Raw genomic sequence first — 21,708 nt, forward strand, 5'->3', positions numbered from 1 at the left:
ATACTTAACTTTAACTGGTTTAGGATTATCACACTGTCCACCAGCAAAGCGCAGCTGCGAAAAGAGATGCTTTAAGCAATCCTAGTTAAGTCTACTCGTTCATATATATTGTATAGCATATTTTCTTTTGACATATTCGAATAAAGATATTAAAGATTTAATAGATATTGCAATACCTTCCTGAAATGGCTAAATATTTTTGCTTCCTGCTTTTCTTATACTTAAGGTAAGATTTAGCATTTGTGACAAAATATTTAATTGGGATTGAATAGAATTTCCAAAACCACTTCTTAAGGGTTTTCTAAAATCGAATGGTAGGCGCGAATTAAAAACATCAAAAAATTTATGTATAGCCAAAATGAAGTTCGATAATGTTTCTTCCTTTGGATACACATACCGCACTGCCTTTGTAACACTTTCCGCAAAAAGTTCTGTTGCATATTTCAAGCACTGTCTGTTTATTCCATGAACGTTAATATGAATGTCACGAAGCTTGAGACATGTTTAATTTCATTAGAGTCATATTTTGAAAGAGCTACTAATGGGAATTTTGAAATTCTCTCTCCTGATGGTGATACATAGCCTTCATCTAAGAAATGATTCATTAATAACTTAATCATGTGAGGAATATCGGCAAAAAAGAATATATTTCTTTCGGTGTCGAAAGGATTGCGATATGACGTGTTACTCTTTGTTATCCCTAACTCTTTCCAAAGACGCCTATTTGATCCTCCAAGATCTGATACAGCAGCAACCACAGGATACCCTATTTCTTCTAGAGCTTGGACAATTGTGTCAAATAATGTTTTTGTAAACCTAATATCAAAATCAAAATATAATGGTTGTTTCCATTTACCCACTAAGCCTCGAACCATCACCACCAACACCTGTTTAGAAGGTCCATATACAGTATCAGTCCGTTTGTCATAACAAGCTTTTTGGAGAATGTTCATTTCATCAAACGAGATCACACACAATTTTTCTGAAACAGATAGACTTTCACTTTTGGCCTTCAATATGCATATGACTTGCTTCAGAAGACCTGGTTCACATTTCATTGAACGAAACCAACGGCGAATCGTACTTACACTCGGCAGTGGAAAATGGCACTTTTCGCGCAAGAACATGTATGTTTTCTTTGACAAAGTCCAAAGAGACAAACACATTGTCATATCTTCTTGTTGCTACTTAGTTCTCGTTTTCTGATTGAGTAGGCAATCAATTTGGCTATCAGTGAATGACGTTTGTAAAATTCTTCGAACTTCACTCGCAACGAATCTGCGCTGCCTACTGGGATTTAATTTTTTACACAAATTCGAAATTTGAGTTTGATAAGCTCTGTTACGCCTTTTTTCGGTTTCTAGTTGATTGTTTAAATTATTTAGCTGTGCACGTAATTCTTCGTTTCCTTTTACTAAGTTATTTTGGAGAACATTATCATTATCATATATATTATTACTCGGTACACTTTTAGATTTCTTCTTAGGAGACGACGGTGATTCTTGTAGTATGCTCGCTATTGGTCGTTTCCTCTCTCTTACTAACTGTCGATCACCTCGTTCTGATTTTTTGGGAGAAAAATTAGACGGCAAACTTATTTTGGGGACTGCATCTTGTTTAAGACGTATTCTGGGAGGGAGGCCTAATAATTCATGTTCCAAGTCGCGCTCATAATCATCAGTACAAAAATGCGTAGAACAAATTCTACTATTTTCGGGCTTAAAACTGTCTTTTCGTTTGAACCTCACTGTCTACACCGCAGAGACCGCAGAATCCGTTGGGAAACGATGAAAAATAATGTATTTATTGCACCTTCTGCTGTTGTTCTTACAAGTTGCAACAGCACACTCAGACGGCATTTTCTTTAGATATTAGACATGCACTGACTCACTCAGCATTAACACATGAATATATGATAATACACACAACAAAACACAGCCCACAACACAGTCACAAAACAAACTAATTTCTAAAGGCCATCATACACTAGCGTATTTTCGGCGCGTATTTTCGGTCCGTAAAATGATGTCGTAAATTTCGGTCCGTAAGTTGGCCCATACACCTAGCGTAAAAAAGGCGCGTAAAAGAAGAAAAAGAAGCGGTCATTTTTCGCTCTTCCTCTTGTCTGTTGTTTGAGCACGCGGTCGTTTTGCAGTTTACTCAAGTGGTGTGGTGCTGACTGCCACGGGTGCTGACTGCCACGGGTGCTGACTGCCACAGCCAATTATTGGTGCTGATTGCCACGACTGGCGCTAATTGCCAATATCAAGGTGCTGACTGCCACGATGGCGTGCTGACTGCCACGAGCCTGAGAGAAAGTTGCTAGGCGTAACATTACCGGACGCCAAGAAGCATGAAAGAAACTAGATCCTTAGGATCGTGTTGTTCAGACCAACACCTAACAAAGGTAAACAGGTCTCTGTATGTACACTCATGTCCAAAATTATTGTCACAGGATTATAAAAATGTTGTTCTAGTAATATAATTTGATAACGAATTCGCCCGGTATTTCTTATAATGTTAGTATGTGTATAATCAGCAAAGACATGTATGTGGTAAATTTCATGTCAAAAGAGCAGTAAATAAGAACAATAAAACGAAAATAAAATTTTCTTGTCCATTTAGTTACATTTTATTTTGCTCATTATGATTTTCGTATTTATAATTCTTTTCCTATGAAATTTATCACAAATATAAATTTCCTGATTATACACATAATATAAGTTTTAAAAGTACTCTGCAAAATTATCAAATTATATTCTTACAAGAAGATAGTTATAGATATGCGACAATAATTTTGGACATGAGTGTACTTTCAGTTTTGTCAGGGAGCGGTGCGTACAAAATTGGTACGATTTACGTATTCTCACTTGAACTCCCTATGTCAGAATGAACTGTGTACAGCTGCGCAAATTGTTTCAAGCAGCTCTTGAAAGTTCTATCAAGAAAGCACTGCTGGCTGAACCTCACAAGAAAAGTTCAGGAGAAAGCACTCGCCTGCAGAGAAACTAAGCATGCCATTTGAAGTCCCAATTTATGCTGATTATAACAAGCTAATAAAATTCCTGTACGGTTGAAAACGGTTCGAGATATTCAACTTGGAAGTTTATATGAGAAAATGAGGATATACGCATTTATACGCGTTAAGTACAACACAATTAGTAACGAATATTGACATACGAATTGAAAGCTATCGGAAATAACAGAAAAAAAGTGTTTCGCAACAACTAACGGGTTTGTTAGATACAATTAGTCATTACATTGTTCACAATAATCATAGGTTAGAGATGAAAATTGATCACTGTTGTTCTTCTGTTTTATGAATAAATGACGCGGGCAAAATACTCCCTTGCACCATGAACATTTTATATGTGCAATTGTGTTGCATCCGGCAAGAGAACAGTTCGCAGAACTAAAGCAAAAAGCAAATTCGACAAGTGATTCAAAAGTTATAGGCCTATAATTTGTTCGTAACCTGCCTTGCAGAACGCAAACTGAAACAATCCTATGTACCGCGGTGATCGGAAGTGATTCGTATGGACACGAACTTTATTTGATTGTTTCGTTGGTACATTATAACGTCCAGATGAAGAAGATTCATATTATGTACAAATCTCCTGCTATAATCTTTGATTGATCGGAATCAAAACACATCAAATGGTTGCACAAATCGTGTGCAATTCTTTGGTATCTTCTCAACTATTAGGTCTTTGCCATCCGTCATGCAACTTGTAATGGACAATTTGTCTGTGAATGGACCCCAGTGATCAAGCAATAGCAATTTCAAACCACCAGGCTTCGCCATGGGTGAGAATACTTAACGTATTGAAACGTGCATCCACTCATTTTCTCATATAAATTTCCAAGCTGAATATCTCGAACAGTTCTCAACGTACAGGAGTTTTATTACCTGTTGTAATCAGCATGAATTGGTCCTTCAAATGACATGCCTATTTCTCTGCAGGCGAGTGCTTCTCCCAAAGTTCCCTTGTCAGCTGGCTTCAGACCATCATATCCATTAAATAATACAATAAAACAATTAATATAAACAATGAAATGTGCCAATTGTACATATAACAGAAAAGACAATCCCTTTATAAACATCCAAGTGTATGTCGTTCCACTTAGTGAGCAACTTTGTAACTTATAGAATGCCACATAGATTTGCTGTGATGATTACTAAATTAATCCCTACTAAATTAATTAATAATCATAAATTTAGTATGAGGGATTAATTCCTCTCTTTCCAAATACAGTTCCTCCCAGGCTCGTGGCAGTCAGCACGCTGTCGTGGCAGTCAGCACCTTCATATCTGCAATCAGCGACAGTCGTGGCAGTCAGCACCAATAATTGGCTGTGGCAGTCAGCACTTATCCACTCAAGTTGTTTGAACAGGACGGATCTTAAGTGCAGGTCCTATAAACATTATGCTATTAAGGAAACGAATAAAAAGCAAGAACAAAAGCATAGAAAGATTTGGACTAGGAAATGATATTCAAACGTAAGAGTACTTTTTGTTTCTTTTCCATAGTATTGGAATGTGAAATTCCCATAGAATGTTTTAACAAAGTTAAATCAGACAGATTTTTTAAAAAGAAAGAAAGAAAAACAAAAGCTAAATGCATGATTTTGCGAAAGCAAAAATTCATTTTTTTTTTTTTTTACTAAATTTGTAAGATTTCTCGAATAAACAAATAAATCTACCCCCTGTGGACTGACATACCTCATGGAACCAGGGTTTACCATTCAACTTATGCCACTCATGTCTTTCGGATATGGTGCGAATCCCGGGGCGGAATTTCCATCTATTTTATTTAATCCCTTTCAAAAAGCAACAAACTGAAACATTGATTCCCCACAAAGCAACCAACTATCTCCTGTTAGGAACTATTTTATCCCCCTTCAAATATACACAACCTAATTCGCGCACTGCTTTTGGGTAATATATGCTCAGCATCTGCTGATCTTGTAGAATCTAGTCCTCAATGAAAGGGTCAAGAAAAAGAAGGAAAGTCAACCATCTCCAAGTACAAACAAACGAAGGTTATAATTTCGAAGTGTGACTTGACAAGTTATTTAAAAGTTACCAAAGCGTATCTAGAATAAATAAAATTTAATATATAGAAAACGAACTATCACTTGATTTGAAGTACAACATAACCAAATGAAAACTATATCAATTGTGTTGTTGTACTTTACTATTATGAAAGGCGGCAACTAATTCACTTTCCTGTTTTCCTTCCCTATCTTTGAAGCATGTTCTAACAGTGGCGATATTAATGTACCATGCTACATTACATTGGATAGTACATTTGCTCATAATAATAAGTTGCTTGGAAGTTAAAATACTTTTTAAGATAAAAAATACTTTACCTTAAATACAACTAATTTTTAAATATATAAGTGCTTGTGTTATCTCTTATTCGTTTAGCAACTGTAGAATAGATTGCTGTATATTTAGAAAAGTTCTTATCAGAGCCGTAGCTAGGGTGGGGGGCGAGCGGGGCGGTTGCCCTGGGCGCTGATAGCAAGAGGGTGCCGAACGAGGAAGAAGGAAGAAAAAGTATTGGAAATGAATAATCGACGCGTCGGCCCGAAAAAGTGTTGGCGCCCAATCGAAGCAATATTGTTGTTGGTATGGAAAGAAATAGATTTTTTTTTGTTTTGCTTGCTACGCTTGCAATCCAAACGTTTCAATAAGAGTTACAAGTTTTTACTTATCACTTTTTAAAAAAAAAGCTTTTATATATGATTTCTTAATGACGATGTGACATACATCTGGCCAAGTAGTGACTTACAGTGTACACAAAAGCGTTTTCAAAATCAGAAACGGTCACAGTATTAAATACGTTCTTATTCGGCGGTTTGATGATGATGAGTTTGGTTAGTTAATCACGTTTTTCTACCCAATCGTTTTAATCACGACGGTAAGAATAAAGGTATGAAAAATGAAAGGATCCAAGAGACACACACAAGTTGCTGTTTGCGCGGGAATGTTAAAAAATGAAGGTAAACAAGGGGAATAATAACATTCTTGAATTTGAAACAGTTGTAGAATAGGGGCTTAATGGGTCAGAACTTAACCACACGAATTTAGTTTTTTTTTTTTTTCAAAGACTGATCACTACAGTGGCGGAACAATGGTCTTTGGCGCCCCTAGGCAAAATAGGACTTCTAGTATTAAATCTTCATAATTTTATGCACAGTGTTCGTCCATATCAAAAAATCAAAAGAAGCTTTCTACAATTTCGAACTGTGGGAAATGATCACTAGGTTTAGAAGATAGCAAATGATGATGCTTATTTGCTCGATTTTTGTAATGTCTTGCGTTAATCCAAGATAATGCTGAAAAAGGAGTCCCTAGAATCTCATTGCAGATGTCTTTCTTAATTTTGTTTGCAGTGAGATCGATGATTTCAGTCTGAATTTGTGGGGTTAGGCACTTCCTGTCGTCTTCTAAAAAGGATTTTCAAAACATCAAAAGAAATTACGTGTTATATCATTCTTTCACATATTCTCGATGTCCACGATGTATTACATTACCAGAATACAGGGAAATGAAAACACGAAACACCCGTTTTAATACTTACTCTCAATAATTAGACCCTAATTCTCGCTTGTGTTTCCAAATAGAGTTTGCTTATCATTAGGGATGCGCTCGAGTCGAGACATGTCTCGAATCTCGACTCGACTCGACTCGAATTCGAGTCGAGATTCGAGTCGAGACACACGTTGTAAAATTCGAGACGAGTCGAGACAAACCTATTTCTCGACTCGATTTTTCGAGTCGAGACACGAGTCGAGTCGAGACTGCTCGTGAAAATCTCGACTCGACTCGAATGTCTCGAAAATCTTTCTATCATTTTTAATATTTTTTTGAAGAAAGTATTTATTCACTCAGAAACAGTCTTGAAACCAATTGCAGCATTTATTCCTGTAGAAAATTATAGAACGCATAAACTTAATAGTTAATCTTTCGAGATCAAGATTTAATTTTCAGCTCAATTCAGTTAATTAAAACTAATGTCGTGATATTGATTGTACTTCAAATATAATAATAATAATAATAATCGAATATCTACTTTGTATAAAACTATTATCCGTAGCCTATATGTAGTTTGTATAAAACTATTGCGATAAAGTGAACTTCATAAATTCTCTGAAAGAACAATTGGCAGTCTATAGTAATTTAGCATAATTATAATTATTGTTTTCGTTTCCATGAACGGAATAGGACTACATCACATCTGGATTATTCGCTTTCCTAACTATTTTGAGGCTTTAACGTGTTGCAGCGTATCACGAATTACGAATATTATTATTATTATTATTATTATTATTATTATTATTATTATTATTATTATTATTATTATTATTATGTATTCTGCTTTTCGGCAGATCCTGGGACTAATGAGGATTTTTTTTTACTCAATTTTAGATTTTGGCCTGGAAATGTTTCTTCCACTTTTCTCGATCTTCAGCTTCCTCTTTTAATTCACAATATTTTCTCCTATCTTTCAAATCTTGGAGCAGCTGTGTTCTTCTTCCTATTCCTCGCTTCCTTTCCATCTTTCCTTCAATGGCGGTATTAAGAAGACAATTTCTTCGCAAGATGTGTCCAATCCAATTGGCCTTTCTACGAAGAATGGTGTCTGGAAGTGTCCTCCTCTCTCCTATCCGTTTTAAAACATCTCCGTTTGTTGCTCTCTTTGTTCATTTTATCTTCTCCATCTTTTTCCAACATCACATTTCGAAGCTCTCCAAATATTTCTTCTCTAACTTCCGTAATGTCCATAATAAATAATGTAACATTTGTTGTATATCACATATTATGATACGAGACTATTTTACATGGTATATTACAATAAATGGACTGCTTGGATGCCAAGAACTAGTAGAGATAGGTACCTTTCACTTCTATAGATAGGTATTTTTTAAAAGGATTTTTATAAACACTAAATCATAAAATAATAAACTACATACAGTAGTTACGGTTTTGGTTCCCAACCTAAAAGAAACTTGGATTGTCCATGAGATATTGAACTTTAACTTTCACTCCTGGAAAATTTCAATTTTGGAGTTAGGCCACTTGGCATCAAAGCAGTACACTGTAAGATAAATATACTCCTTACTTTACTCTAGTAACATAGTTGTTCAGGAACCTGGGATTTCCATCTTCTCAAATGACAGCTGAACGATTGCTTGATACATAGGAGTAATAGTGTATTAAGTTTTCGAGCTTTGGTGCGTCTCCGTATTTATACACTGATATAACTTTTAATATGAATTTATTTAGCTTTCTTTTGTTATTGACTTAACACCGACTTCTCTCTGTTATCATGGAGGTCTTCATTCGCTAGACATTGATTCTGCGCACTGCTGAAGGAGAAATGGGTTTAGTAATTTTTATTTTCCGAAATTCACGTCTGAAATGTTTTTCACTTACTTACTAATCTTTTTGCAACGCTATTTGCTTTTTCTTTCTTTCTTTTCATGACAATTCCAAATAGTTTTGTTTGGTGCTGGGAGTATATTTTATATTCACCTAATAAAATTGCGGGTTCATTTTGTAATCAGTTTTAAATTTACAGAAACTATTAAGTTCACAATCAAATCGCACTAATTGTTTAATGCATTTCGTATGCTTTTGTTTTTATGCAGCTCATTAAGGAAAATCTATTTCATAATCGTAACATTCATTACTTTAAATACTAAGAAACTATAAAGGCAAATGTGACTCGACCTAGCCCCGGGGCCGCTGTGACTCAGTGGCACAGCTTTCACCCTTGTTGTGTGAAGACTCTGATTCGATCCCAGCTGGTACCAAGTGCGCTTTGTGGCATAGAAACACCGTGTGTGTGTGGACTTTCTTGTGGTTCTTTAGTTCCCTTCCGCTTACTTCATTCCACCATTTCATTCATTCTCAACATCGCCGTTTTCTTTAGCTTACAAAAGACTGTTTACTTGCCCACTAGTTTTATTATTGTGAACTGAAACTCAAGTGCGCAGTTATCTTGGATATTTCTGTCCCTTTTTACTTTACAACTTGAAGTGGGATGAATGTCAGGATAGATCTAGTGATATACCGCTGAAAGAAATGCTTCAGTACAGTGTCGGAAGCGGTATGTATTGTTTGTGTTACTTACAATGTTACTTCTCTATAAAATATAAATTCACCCTTTCTCCCCTTACCCTTATTCGAATACAGTGAACCGACTCTTTTGCTGAAGAAAAATGCTAAGAGAAAATTGAACTATCTGTGTCTTAAAATTTTCTTTGAAGTGCAGTCTTTTGTGTTTGTAAGGTTTTGCGAGTATGTTTTCACATCAATATGAAAAGATAGCGAGCCAAATGTTTAACCATGGACTCCTGCTGCGAACTGACCGTGACTAAACATCTGATCTCGCTCTGCTCATTTTCTCTCGTGCATGTGAAATGGATTTGTTGTTTCCAAAACAAATGGAAAGACAGTTATCTGGTGCTTTTGGGTATTTTCCCCGCACATAGGTATTATTGCTATGTTTTAATGATCAGAAGAAATATCCAAACCATCCGATACACATGATACGAAAGAGCGAACAGAGGAAGGCAAATATTATAATAGACCAAGTTTTCCGCGTGGTACCGCGTGGTAACAATACTTCATACTTCTATCATTTGGTGCATATATCTATGAAGTTGTTTTCCACATAATTATAGCTTACTTCTTTTCGAAGTAGCTCCTAAGTGTCACAGCTGTGTTTAGTTTTGTTTCGTGCTAGGATGAAAGGGAGAAATGCAACATTTGCTTCTCGGTGAACCAGGGGCGGATCCAGGGGGGCGATCGCCCCCCCCCGAAAAGAGGAAACTTTATTGTTTTATATATATAAATAATATCCATCCCAGAGTTTGGAGCCCTTAAAAGTAGCATTATGACAACCCACCGCCCCCTCCCAGAATTTGGTCCTGGATCCGCCCCTGCGGTGAACTTATATATATTATTAAGATGAGCGGTAGTAAGCGAGGTTTAACAAAGAGTGGCTTTCGGATCTACAATTTAACGTGCAGTTGCAGTCCGTGTTGAGAATCGAACCAAATCTATGTAAGACCTGTTAAGGCCAATATTTTTTAAATTATTGCCGAACTTAATATCCCCTTCCACACCATAAAAGAAAATATAATGTTTGTTAAAAGAAAGGGCATCTAATATTTTAGAATTTTGTTTGTGATCTTATCATGCATAATTATATATAATGCCTTTCATACACCGAGAAAGAATTCAACTGCACGTCATAGCACCTCTAAAGCGATATTTTTCAAACTTATTTATTGATAGATATTGTAAATTTACGGTATCTATCTTATTGGATGGGAAGTTTTGCGTCTAATCGGAAAATTTCATGACTTCGGACAGGAATTCGCAGTTACGAAATTTGCATCACTGTCTTCTGAAAGGATGTCTAGAAAAAAATACTACTGGAAAATAACTGAAAACACAAGATGGGTTTGATAGCCAAATTTACGTCATGTTGGTGCGTCATCATTTTTCTTTAAATACTTGTATTTAGTATTCGATTAGAGTTTAGTATACGGTTTAGCATCGAGGCTTTATGAGACGTGAACTTACGAATTAACGTGGGATCAGAACCACAGGAGTTCCCACCTGAAATCAAACCTGGGTCTCCCGCAAAAAAGACGCGTACGCTAACCATATGGACACAAGGGAGTTCAATATTTGGTAATGTGTACATAAAGTTGTGGAATTGCGCTTGTATAATGTTAGTAGTTCTACCTAGGTACTAACATAAATTTTCACAATACTCAATTTAATAAAGTATCTTTAAAAAGAAAATGTCACTCTTTATGTTTCAGTTCCTGGTTCGACTGAAGGATGGTACAAATTCCAATGACTTTTTTTGGGATCCTACTTTATGCAGTAGATCCATCATAAACTGGATGTTTGATACGGATATAAACTAAACACTTACAAATATAAATTTAAGTCACATTCAAATATCTTTAAACTAAAATTGAATGTATACATATGATGTGCCATTTACTAATTCATTTTTATCGTTTGTGTAAGAGTCATGTTAGTTCTTTAATGCAAGTACATGAATACAGTTAGCTCCTCTTAATGAAAGTAAGTGGTGGCTGGTCTTTAAAATTAGTGTGGAAAGATAAGTAAAGAATCTGGTATGATTTAGAAAAATCTATCGTAATTCAGGCGCGTGTTTGGCATCATTGATTGTCTCAAGTGTAGCAACCCTGACTTAAAGGTTTTGCTTCGAGAAAGATGGATTCTCTGTTATATATCAGATATATAGTCTCAAGTTGGAGCAGTATTCTCTATGACAAGCTTTGAAGCAGGCAGTATATCTGTTGAAATAAGTTATTTCTGAGTGTATGACTGGAATTAAGAACTATTTTGAGTCAGTTCGACTTGTTTCTGGTTATGGCTAGGTAAATCAATCCCCACATAGATAAATAGATTACTCTTATGTTATTTCTTTAAAAAAATATTTTTTTTTTATTTTTTTATTTGAATCGATTTTTTTTATTTAAATCAAATCTTTCTCCTCGTATAATGCAAGTCGCGAACTGAAGCAAAAGCATTAGGAATTAGTATTAAATGCTAATTACGCCATTTAAGTGAAAGTATTAGGATTGAATTTTGAATTATCCCCAATCGTTAATCTATTCAATCCCAAACAATGTTTATTTAATCCTTTTAAATTATGACTCTTTTTAAAAGTAAATTATAGACTTTCAGTCAAGCAGCTACAGCATCATCCCTATTTATCCTAGGATCATGGTACGGCTTAATTAAGCTCTGGGGAACATTCACGAGAGCATCCCCAGAGCGTGTGTCTAGTGGAGCTTGAGCAAGGCACCATGACGCCGAGGTGTATCGCACACTGCTTGCAGACTATGTACAGCCCTTCATGACGACCATGTTTCCCAACGGTAGTGGAATTTTTTTGACAATATAATGCACCATGTCACAAGGCCAGGAGTAATGGAGTGATTCGAGGAACATAGAGACGAGTTCCAAGTGATGTGCTGGCCCTCCAACTCGCCGGATCTGAACCAAATCGAACACATCTGTAATGTGATTGAACGTGACGTTAGAGCGCATCATCCCCTCCCCGGAATTTACCGTAATTAGGTGACCTGTGTATGCACATCTGGTCCAACTTTCTCCAGCGACCTACCAAGGATCATTGCGTGCATGCCAAGACGAGTCGCCTTTGTTATCCGTTCCAAAGGTGGACATACTGACAATTAGGTAGATAGTCATAATGTTCTGGCTGATGTGTGCGTATATTTTAACTCGTATATTTTGTCTCGACTCGAATTTCGAGACGTCTCGACTCGAATTCGAGTCGAGTCGAGACAGAACATGTCGAGTCGAGACAGAAACAAATTTTCGAGTCGAGACACGAGTCGAGACAACATTTTCTCGAGACGAGTCGAGACAGGCTTAAATCTCGACTCGAGCGCATCCCTACTTATCATTGTTTGTCTTTTGACCTATGCAGATTTCGCCATTACTGACTGGATATGGGTTTCTGAGCTTTCATGCCTTACTATTTTATTTGGCAAGTTATTCCATGTATTTATGCTATTAATCCATTCTTCTCGGAAATTTCGTCCCCGCCTATCTGCAAACGGCCAGCAAGGCTCACAGTAGACCCCATCTAACTTGGAGTATAACATAACCGTAGTCTTTCTAGAACACCAGCCTTATTTCGAAAAGGTAGTACTCATCGGAAAATCTACGATTTCCATCATTTTCATTTGTAGGATACACAGGTAATCGTGGCCTGCATGAACCACAGTTCAAATTCTGCTTTTTTAGAACAATATCTGCCACTTCAAATGGGTAGATTGGTGCTCATTTGGATGCACCCTGACGTTGGCGCCCCGGGCAGTTGCCGGTTTGTCCGACCCTTGGTGCTTGTGCTTAGTTCTGTGTAGCCGCGATATGTGGCAATTTTGCTGTGCCTCTAACCCTTTGGGGATCTTACGGAACATTTTGTACCATACGGGGGGTGTCTCATGGTACATTGCGTTACAACTCTCCTATTTGAGCTTTTTCGTCTTTTTTTTTTTGTTTGTTTGTTTTTCAAGTCCAGAGGCATTGTAGAAGACATTACGTATGGTTTCACACCTTCCTGCGTCGAAACATAGGAGATGATGACGCCATAAGTATAAAATTTATATTTTCGTGTAATACTTTTGGGGGGGGTTATGTAAAGTATTTTTGGCGGGCTTATTTTTGCACGTAAAAGATTGAAATTTTGCACAAACATGCAGTCCACCGAGTAGTATCTACCAGATTTTTTTTTAGATTTCTGCGTTAAAACAGGGGTGTACAGAGGGGCTAAACCTTGAAAAAGGGAAATTTTTACCAAAAAATCCCTTTCACTTGATTTTACCGTCTTAGATACATGATGGGGACAAGTGAATGGTATTGTCTGAAAGGCAGTTCTATTCTGAAGAGAATGATGGGCAAAACATGATCCTAGGGTAATTAGGGATGTCTCAGGGAATGTTTAAAAATTTCCCTCTGTATACGGGAATATGGGACATTGTCAGTATATTTTTTTGGCGGGCTTACTTTTGCACCTTGAAAATTGGAATTGTGCATAAACATTCAGCCCACCGAGTAGTATTTACCAGATTTTTTTCAGATCTCTGCGTTAAAACAGGGGGTCCAGGGGGGGCTAAAAGTTGAAAAAAGGATATTTAGACCCCAAAAATCCCGTTTTTGCTCATTTTCCCGCCTTAGATACATGATGGAGACACGTGAGTCATACCGCCTGAAAGACAGTTCTAAGCTGAAGAGATTGATGGGCGAAACATGACTCTAGGGTAATTAGGGATGTCTCAGGAAATTTTTTACCTGAGATCATGGTGTTTTACGGTAATTTGGGGCATGGTGGGAATTCCTGATAAAATTTCTCCCGCCCTTGGTATTCAAGATAGAAACTTGAAATTTGGCACACACATTCAGTATACCAAGTACTATTTATCAGATTTTTTATATGGCTACGTTCACACAGGGCCGCTCCAGAGGGGCCCAAAGTGCGAGAAAAAAAATTCCCTCGGAAATTTTCCTTTTAACATCATTTTTCCCGCTCCTGGTATATGGTATGAGCATGCAAGTAGTATCATTTGAAAGCCAGCTCCATTCTGAAGAGAATGAGATATGAAGCATGATCCTAAGATAAATAGTGACGATGCAGTAGCTGCTTGACTGAAAGCCTAAAAAATAGCCCAAAAACCAGGTGTCGGAAAGGGCTAATCATGGCAAATCTTTTTAACTTGTTTTAATCCAGATCTTATAGGACATAAAATTTGTCATTATTGTTGAAAGCCTGTTGCGCAGGGGAATTTTATTTAAAGTTAGTAAGTTCAGTATATGTAATATAGGACATATATCGTATTAATACAAGAGGATTAATTTCTTAATCATACAGTGCTATAACCTCAACGAGTTTACATTAATGCCAATAGTTTGATACACAAATGTAATATACTGCGAGCGAAGTGAGAAGGAATTTTTATTCTTGAAATGTTCGGAAATAAAGATCGCGAGAACTTGGGGCTCCATTTATATAATTTGCTTCTTTTTTTATTAAAATCTTGGAGCGCCCCGTTATATACTGAAAAGCCTTGCGCCCGTAGGCAGTGCCTACCCTGCATACCCAATTACTATGCCACTGGATCACTACCAGTGATTTTATTTTTATTTCATTGATATATGAAATGCTTCCAATTTAAAGGAATTTATTGGGATCATTTCTAGCTGTGTGATATTTTTATCTATCTACATACATACAAAATACACACACACATTATATGTATATATAACGTGTGTGTGTATTTTAATATGTTTATTAATAATAAGTAACCTTAAATTCAAAATTTTTTAATCATTAAGAAATTAAGTAAGTACTATAATTTTAAACATATGTAGTAGCCAAACTATATTTTGGATTTCAAGTATAAACATTAAACATATTCTTCACCTCTATCGATCAATATTAAGAAATTCGCAAAGAAGGTCCCTTTAGAGCTTCCGTTACATTCCACAAAATATTTTTACCGTAAAACAATCAAAATTAAAATATTCTTTGTGTGGTAACATACAGAATAAAATTACAAAAGTTTACAATTATTACTGGAAATTGATGCCGTTACCCATTTCGAAGATTTTTAAAACATAGTTTCTAACGTATTAAAACTTCATTGCTTATAGATAGTATGAAACGTAAATAGTTGTAAATTTTCAAACGCTTCTCAAAGTGGATTTTTGTACAGCCAAAGACAGTTTTGTAAGTTTAACAAAAAGTCCAAAATAAGCCTCTTGAAAACAACTTCTATTTGTAAAAGAATAGAGAATGATCACTTTTGGATGTTGCAATAGTTGCAATAGGCTGTGCAAGCAGCTTGATAAAAATTCAACGTAGCATAACAACAGCTGTATCTGTTATATATAACAAATACAAAGAAAAAGCTTCACAAGATGAGTGTAGAGGCGTCGAATTCTACTTCGTCCCGGGCACCGAAATCTCTAGCTACGGCTCTGTTTTCCATCCCGCTTCTAAACATTTGTCTAGTTTAATAACACTTATCGATTCGACTGTGATATTCCTCATAGAAAATTTTTCGAACTTTTAATATTCCCTTTCACCGGACGCAAATTCTTATTAATTAATACACTGAGAAAAGATCGTTGTCCGGACAGCGGTATATTGTACTAATATACGGAATCATTATGTTTACTACAGGAATCTGCACGGAGCATACGTTATCCATATGCTGCAGACTTTCCTCGCTTAGATGTTACACCATGCCATTGCAGGATTTATGACATCTAACAGTCTTACATATATCACATACGTATACGTATGTTTCATACGCCAGCTGTATGTTACATGCGTATATGTGTATGTGAGATCCTGACCACTTATATACAGTTCTCTCGTTCGTACAGAAAGTACGTTTATTCGAAACGTTTATACGGAAAGTATGTATAAAATATACTTTTTCAGTTATACGTTTGCTGTACGTTAAATCCAAAAACTACAGGATTTACACATGTAATCTACGTTTTTACGTACGCCACATACATTTTTCTCTGTACAATTTCACAATACGCCCTATGTCTGCCTCCCGTGTTAATGTATAAGATATAAGAAATTTACAGCATTCAATGTAGGGTCTACTGAAAACTTTTTAGCACAGTAAGCAGACACTTTTGATCGATGTAAACCAACTTTTAAATTAAAAAAAAAAAGATTGATTCTAATGACTGGATCAAACAACATGTTCAAATTAAATATAACAAATTTGGTGTTTTTTTTAAATAATTTAGTTAATTGTAAATAAATTAATTTAAGTTGTTGGCCAATGTAATGACTGTTAGTGAATATTCTATGTTTAAACGCATCGTTGGATGACTAACAGTTAATGAAAATATAATGAAACTAATTTTAGATCTGAAGTGAAGTGATTAGGGATGGTACCGATACCGAGACGGACTTTTATATACCGAGACGAGACCGAGACCGAGACGGGCTTTTACATACCGAGACGAGACCAAGACCGAGACAGACCTCTTTAAATCGAGACGAGACCGAGACGAGACCACGGTCAGTCTCGAAAGTTCGGTCTCGTCTCGAATGTTGATAGTTATTTTGCCTTTACTCAAAATTTGTTTCGTTGCTGTATGAGATAATATGGGATCGGGTGACTGATGTACGTGTACAGTGGCGCATTTTGGGGGTAGGTATCGGGCTCAAGCCCCTCCCGAAATAAATGTGTAATCATTTTTTCGCATTGCACGTACAACACAAATGTTTGTTACCCGTTCCTCAACCTTCTCCCGAAACAAAATCCACTGCTGTTGTATATAATCTTCTCTCTCTCCCCCTCTATCTATCTATCTATCTACCTATCTATCTATCTATCTATCTATCTATCTATCTATCTATATATATATATATATATATATATATATTATATATATATATATATATATATGGTGGCCCATTTTAATCTTTCCATGAAAATATCTCGAAAACGGTTGAACATAAATTAACTGAACAAAAACTAAAATAAGAAATACCATGGGGCAGATCGAATGGCGATGTCATGTTGCACCCCCAGGGCCGCTCTTCAAGAGGGCCCTGGGCCCAACTTTAAAATCTTAAATGGAAACATGGGTCAAGTGACACCTCGTTCGATAGGTCTTTAAAAACTAAAAAGCGATGTGGCAAAAGATTTTTCATATCGGTCACCATATTCAAAATAGCCCCCAAGATATGTTACCTGCCTCAGATGAACGTCCAGTAGCATTAATATGAAAACGGTTGAACATAAATAAACCAAACAAAAATTCAAATATTAAATCCACGGGGCAAATCGAATGATGTTGTCGCGGTGCCCCCCAGGGCCGGCTTTCATGGAGGGCTAGGACCAACTTAGAAACTTTAAACGAAAATATGGGTCAAGTGATACCTCGTTCGATAGATCTTATACACTAACCAGCGTTTTGGCAAAAGATTCATCACATGGTCACCGTTTTCAAAATGGCCGCCAAGACATGGTGCCTGTATGAGATAAAACGTCCAGTACCACTAATATGAAAACGGTTGCAGATATTAACGGATAAACAAAATAAAACTCCTATAGGAAATCACAGAGGGTATTTATCATTCCAGGACTCGAAAATGTTGCAACAGAGGAGAAGATGCCTAGAGTAAAAGTGCCATAATGCAAAGGAGGAAATCTAGTTCCTAGAAAATCATCGTTCCAACGTCCTCCGTAAGTGGGTGAAGCGGGACGGGAAGAAACGGTGAAATTGCAAATGAAAACCTTAGCTTTTGCAAATTGTATCTACACAACAAAATTATCTGAAATGTGACTTTATAACAGATAGGTGTCTTTTAAAAAAGGTAGGTAAAATTCTTGCTAAATATTACTTTTCATTTTGATTGCAGGCAATGATTTGTGCAAAAATGAATCAACTGAAATGCGAAACCAATTTGTCGAACAATGCAATTTTAGAACAACGTGTACAAATGTTGATTTTGCTCAAAAGTCGTCTGCTCAGTATTGGTTCATTACTTCATTACAGTACCAGTCACTTGTATACCCAAGTGTTTCAGACAAGCCATACCTATTGCAAGTAAAAGTGGGGTTCTCATTTGAGATTTTACCATTCATTTCCGTTTCACCCACTTACGGAGGGAGATCGGAAAGATAATTTTCTAAGAATTAGATTCCTCTTTAGCATTATCTCACTTATACTTTAATAATATTTTTCTCCATTGGAATGATAAATATCTTCTGCGATTTCCTATACGAATTTTATCCTATTCATTTATCTCCAACCGTTTTCATATTAGGGGTACTGGACGTTTTATCTAATACAGGCACCATGTCTTGGCGCCCATTTTGTATAGGGTAACCGATATGAAAAATCTTTTACCACAACACTTTTTAGTTTTTAAAGATCTATCGAACGAAATATCACTTGACCTATGTTTTTTCCATTGACAATTTGGAAGTTGGGCCCCATGAAAGGTGGCCCTGGGGGTCACCAAGACATCATCCGACGTGCTTTATGTCATTTTCCTGTTTCACTTTTTGTTCTGTTCATTGTCACAACTCTGTTTAGTGTTTGAAGGTCTATCAAACAAGGTATCACTTGCCCCATGTTTCCATTTAAAATTTTAAAGTTGGTCTCTGGGCCCCCATGATGGGCGGCCCTTGGAGACACCGGGACAACACCATTCGATGTGCCCCCATGCCTTTCCTATTTGAACTTTTGTTTGGTTCATTTATGTTCAACCGTTTTCATATTAGTGCTACTGGACAATTAACTGATACAGGTGACATAATTATCTTGGCTGCCATTTTGAAAACGGTGATCGATATATATATATATATATAAAAAAAAAAAACTTTTGCCACATTCCTTTTCAGTTTTTAAAGATCTATCGAACGAGGTGTCACTCGTCTCATGTTTCTATTTAAAATTTTAAAGTTGGGCCTTGAAGAACGGCCTTGGATATATACAGGCACGGATCCAGGATATGATCAAGGGAGGGGCTAAGCCATAGTTTGCCTCTTTATCCAGTGTAAAGCAGGATTGAAGCGCACTTTATTCAGTGTAGCTATACCTGAGCGTTAAGGAATATATAGCCCCTATAGCCCTTCCCTTGGATCCGCGCCTATATATAAACAAGCAGTGTTACGAAAGCAAAATATATTCGTTCGCAAAAAAAAACGAACGCAAGTTATATTTTCTCATATTGCACTATGTAAGGTATTACCTATTTCTAATTTAGATATTAAATAAAACCACAATACCACATATATTATTCAGTGTAACAAAGGACAATACAGTATCACTAACATCAACATTTTGGAGATCTCTAATAACTCAAATAGCATAGACGGTGCAATGCGCATCATTTGTATCTTAGCGTCAAATACTATGATTATGCAATAATATATTTCGAATGAAGGAAGGAACAAAGTTACAGGAAATGAAAAATTTAACTTTTTCTAAAGACTTTACTTCGAAAACGTGCTTACATATCACGTCTCATGTAGATGCTTCCAAAAGACTTAAGTGATCATAATGTCATTTATAAGAATTGTTATTTCAAACCGTTTCAGAGATACCAAACACATGGATAGTGATGGTTTTATTGCTTAAAAGAACGCATTTGTGTTAAGTTTTTATAATGATTGTTGTTTTAGTTTGCTTCTATAACATGACAACAATAGTTTTTGGTTGTTTTAATTAAAACAACTTGCAGTTGCATTATTTTAAGCAGTGTTGCCAACTTAAATAAATTGCTAAATATTATTCTAGATAAGTGCAAACAACATAAGTTGCAAAATATTTTAATAACTCGTAATTTGCTTTATGGTGCAAGAATGGTTTCAAAAGATGAAGTTTTTCATAGTTTTTGGGCTTTTTATAGTGTTAATGTCAAAGTTTTCGTTACGGCAATACATGTAAATGCAAATTGTAACTGAAATTAAATGTAACTGATAACTTTTCAATAACACTAGTTGTTCCCCTAACTTTTCAGTAACACTAGTTGTTTCCCTAAGCCTTAGGCCTCATGTACACAAAACCATGCTTAATTAAAAGTTCTAATTACACCTTAGTTACATTTCACTTGTTTTAAAATAGTTTGATCACCGGCCACCTCAAACTCGATCCATACCATATAGCTATATGTAATTATTCAAGGACTTACAGTTAGTAATACACATTGTGTTGATTTTTAGTTTCGTTTGTTTTAGTTTAACGTCCCATGATTATACTAGGGCGCCTAAAGGAGACGTGGAGCTAATGATTATAATGGAAACCGAACCACTTCGGTCGTTCAACTATACCCCCACTGGAAATCGAATTCGGGACCACGCGAACCGAAGTCAAGCGTGCTAGCCGCTAGACCAAATGGAGGTCCTCGCATTGTGTTGGTATAAATCATTGAGTCAGTGTTGCCAGATTCGAAGATCAAAAAGTAACGTGTCTGTGCTCCAAAAGTAGCGGATTTGAACTATTTGTAGGCCAAATATATACAGTAGAAATGAATTATTTGGCAACTAATGACTGGTACTAATTGAATAATTTTTAACATGGGCTGGAAAGTGTGCTGGACATATTGCAAGAAATTATGATCGATGAACAAAAACAATTCTAGACAGGATACCACGAGATAAAAGCATAGGAAACGTCCTTATACAAGAAGGTTTGACGAAATCAAGAAAAACTGGGAAGTAACCTGAAAAAGAATTGCTCAAGAGAGATAGGTGTGGAGATGACTTGGAAAGACCTTCATCCAGCGGTGGATTGACAATAGTTGATTATGATTATGGCTATGATTTTTATTATATCTGGACCTCAGAGGTGAACTAAACCAAGTCATAATTTCGTAATTTTACAAGAGAAGCGAGAAACCAATTCCTTAAGTAAGACCTATAGTACTGTTTTCAAACTATACTAAGTAGTTACAAAGTAATAGGATGCTTTTAGACTTATATTGTTACACCGCTAGAAAGAACATAGTCTATTAAAAAGTATTCTTAACTCAATTTCGACCAAAAAATGACTTAGCATAGTCTACCTCTAAAGTTCATGTATATATATAACTTTTACCAGGTAAGGTAGGGTAAAATCAGATCCAAAATTTAACGAAATTCGTACAGTGAAAAACAAATTTGATCCTTCATATTGCAGCAAAACTACTAAAATTAATACAAAAGAAAACTAGAAAGTTAAGAATCACTTGTTTTGCCGGGACAGAGAAAATAGATACATATAGCTCGAATTACCTATATACTTACATAATATGTATGTCCATGTTTCGCAAGTAATTTTCAAGCAATATAAACTTTCAGCGTAATGAACGCATAATTAGTTTTCTCGAATAAAGATCATATGCACCGCCGAGAAAAATAAAATGAAATCTTTGAGTTTTACGTCCCACGATTATGCCTGTTAGGCTAAAGGAGACGGTGATGAGTAATGAATGAAATGATGGAATGAAGAAAGTGGGAGGAAACGGGAGAACCCCAAGGAAACCCACGCACACGGTGTTTGTCCACCAAAAGGTTCACTTGGCGGGATTGGGATCGAACCCGGGACCCCAAACATCATAGGTGAACGCTTTACCACTGAGCCACCGC

The sequence above is a fragment of the Thermobia domestica genome, chromosome 6, assembly GCF_964235325.1.
Source record: "Thermobia domestica chromosome 6, izTheDome1.hap1.1, whole genome shotgun sequence".
Lineage (NCBI taxonomy): Eukaryota > Metazoa > Arthropoda > Insecta > Zygentoma > Lepismatidae > Thermobia > Thermobia domestica.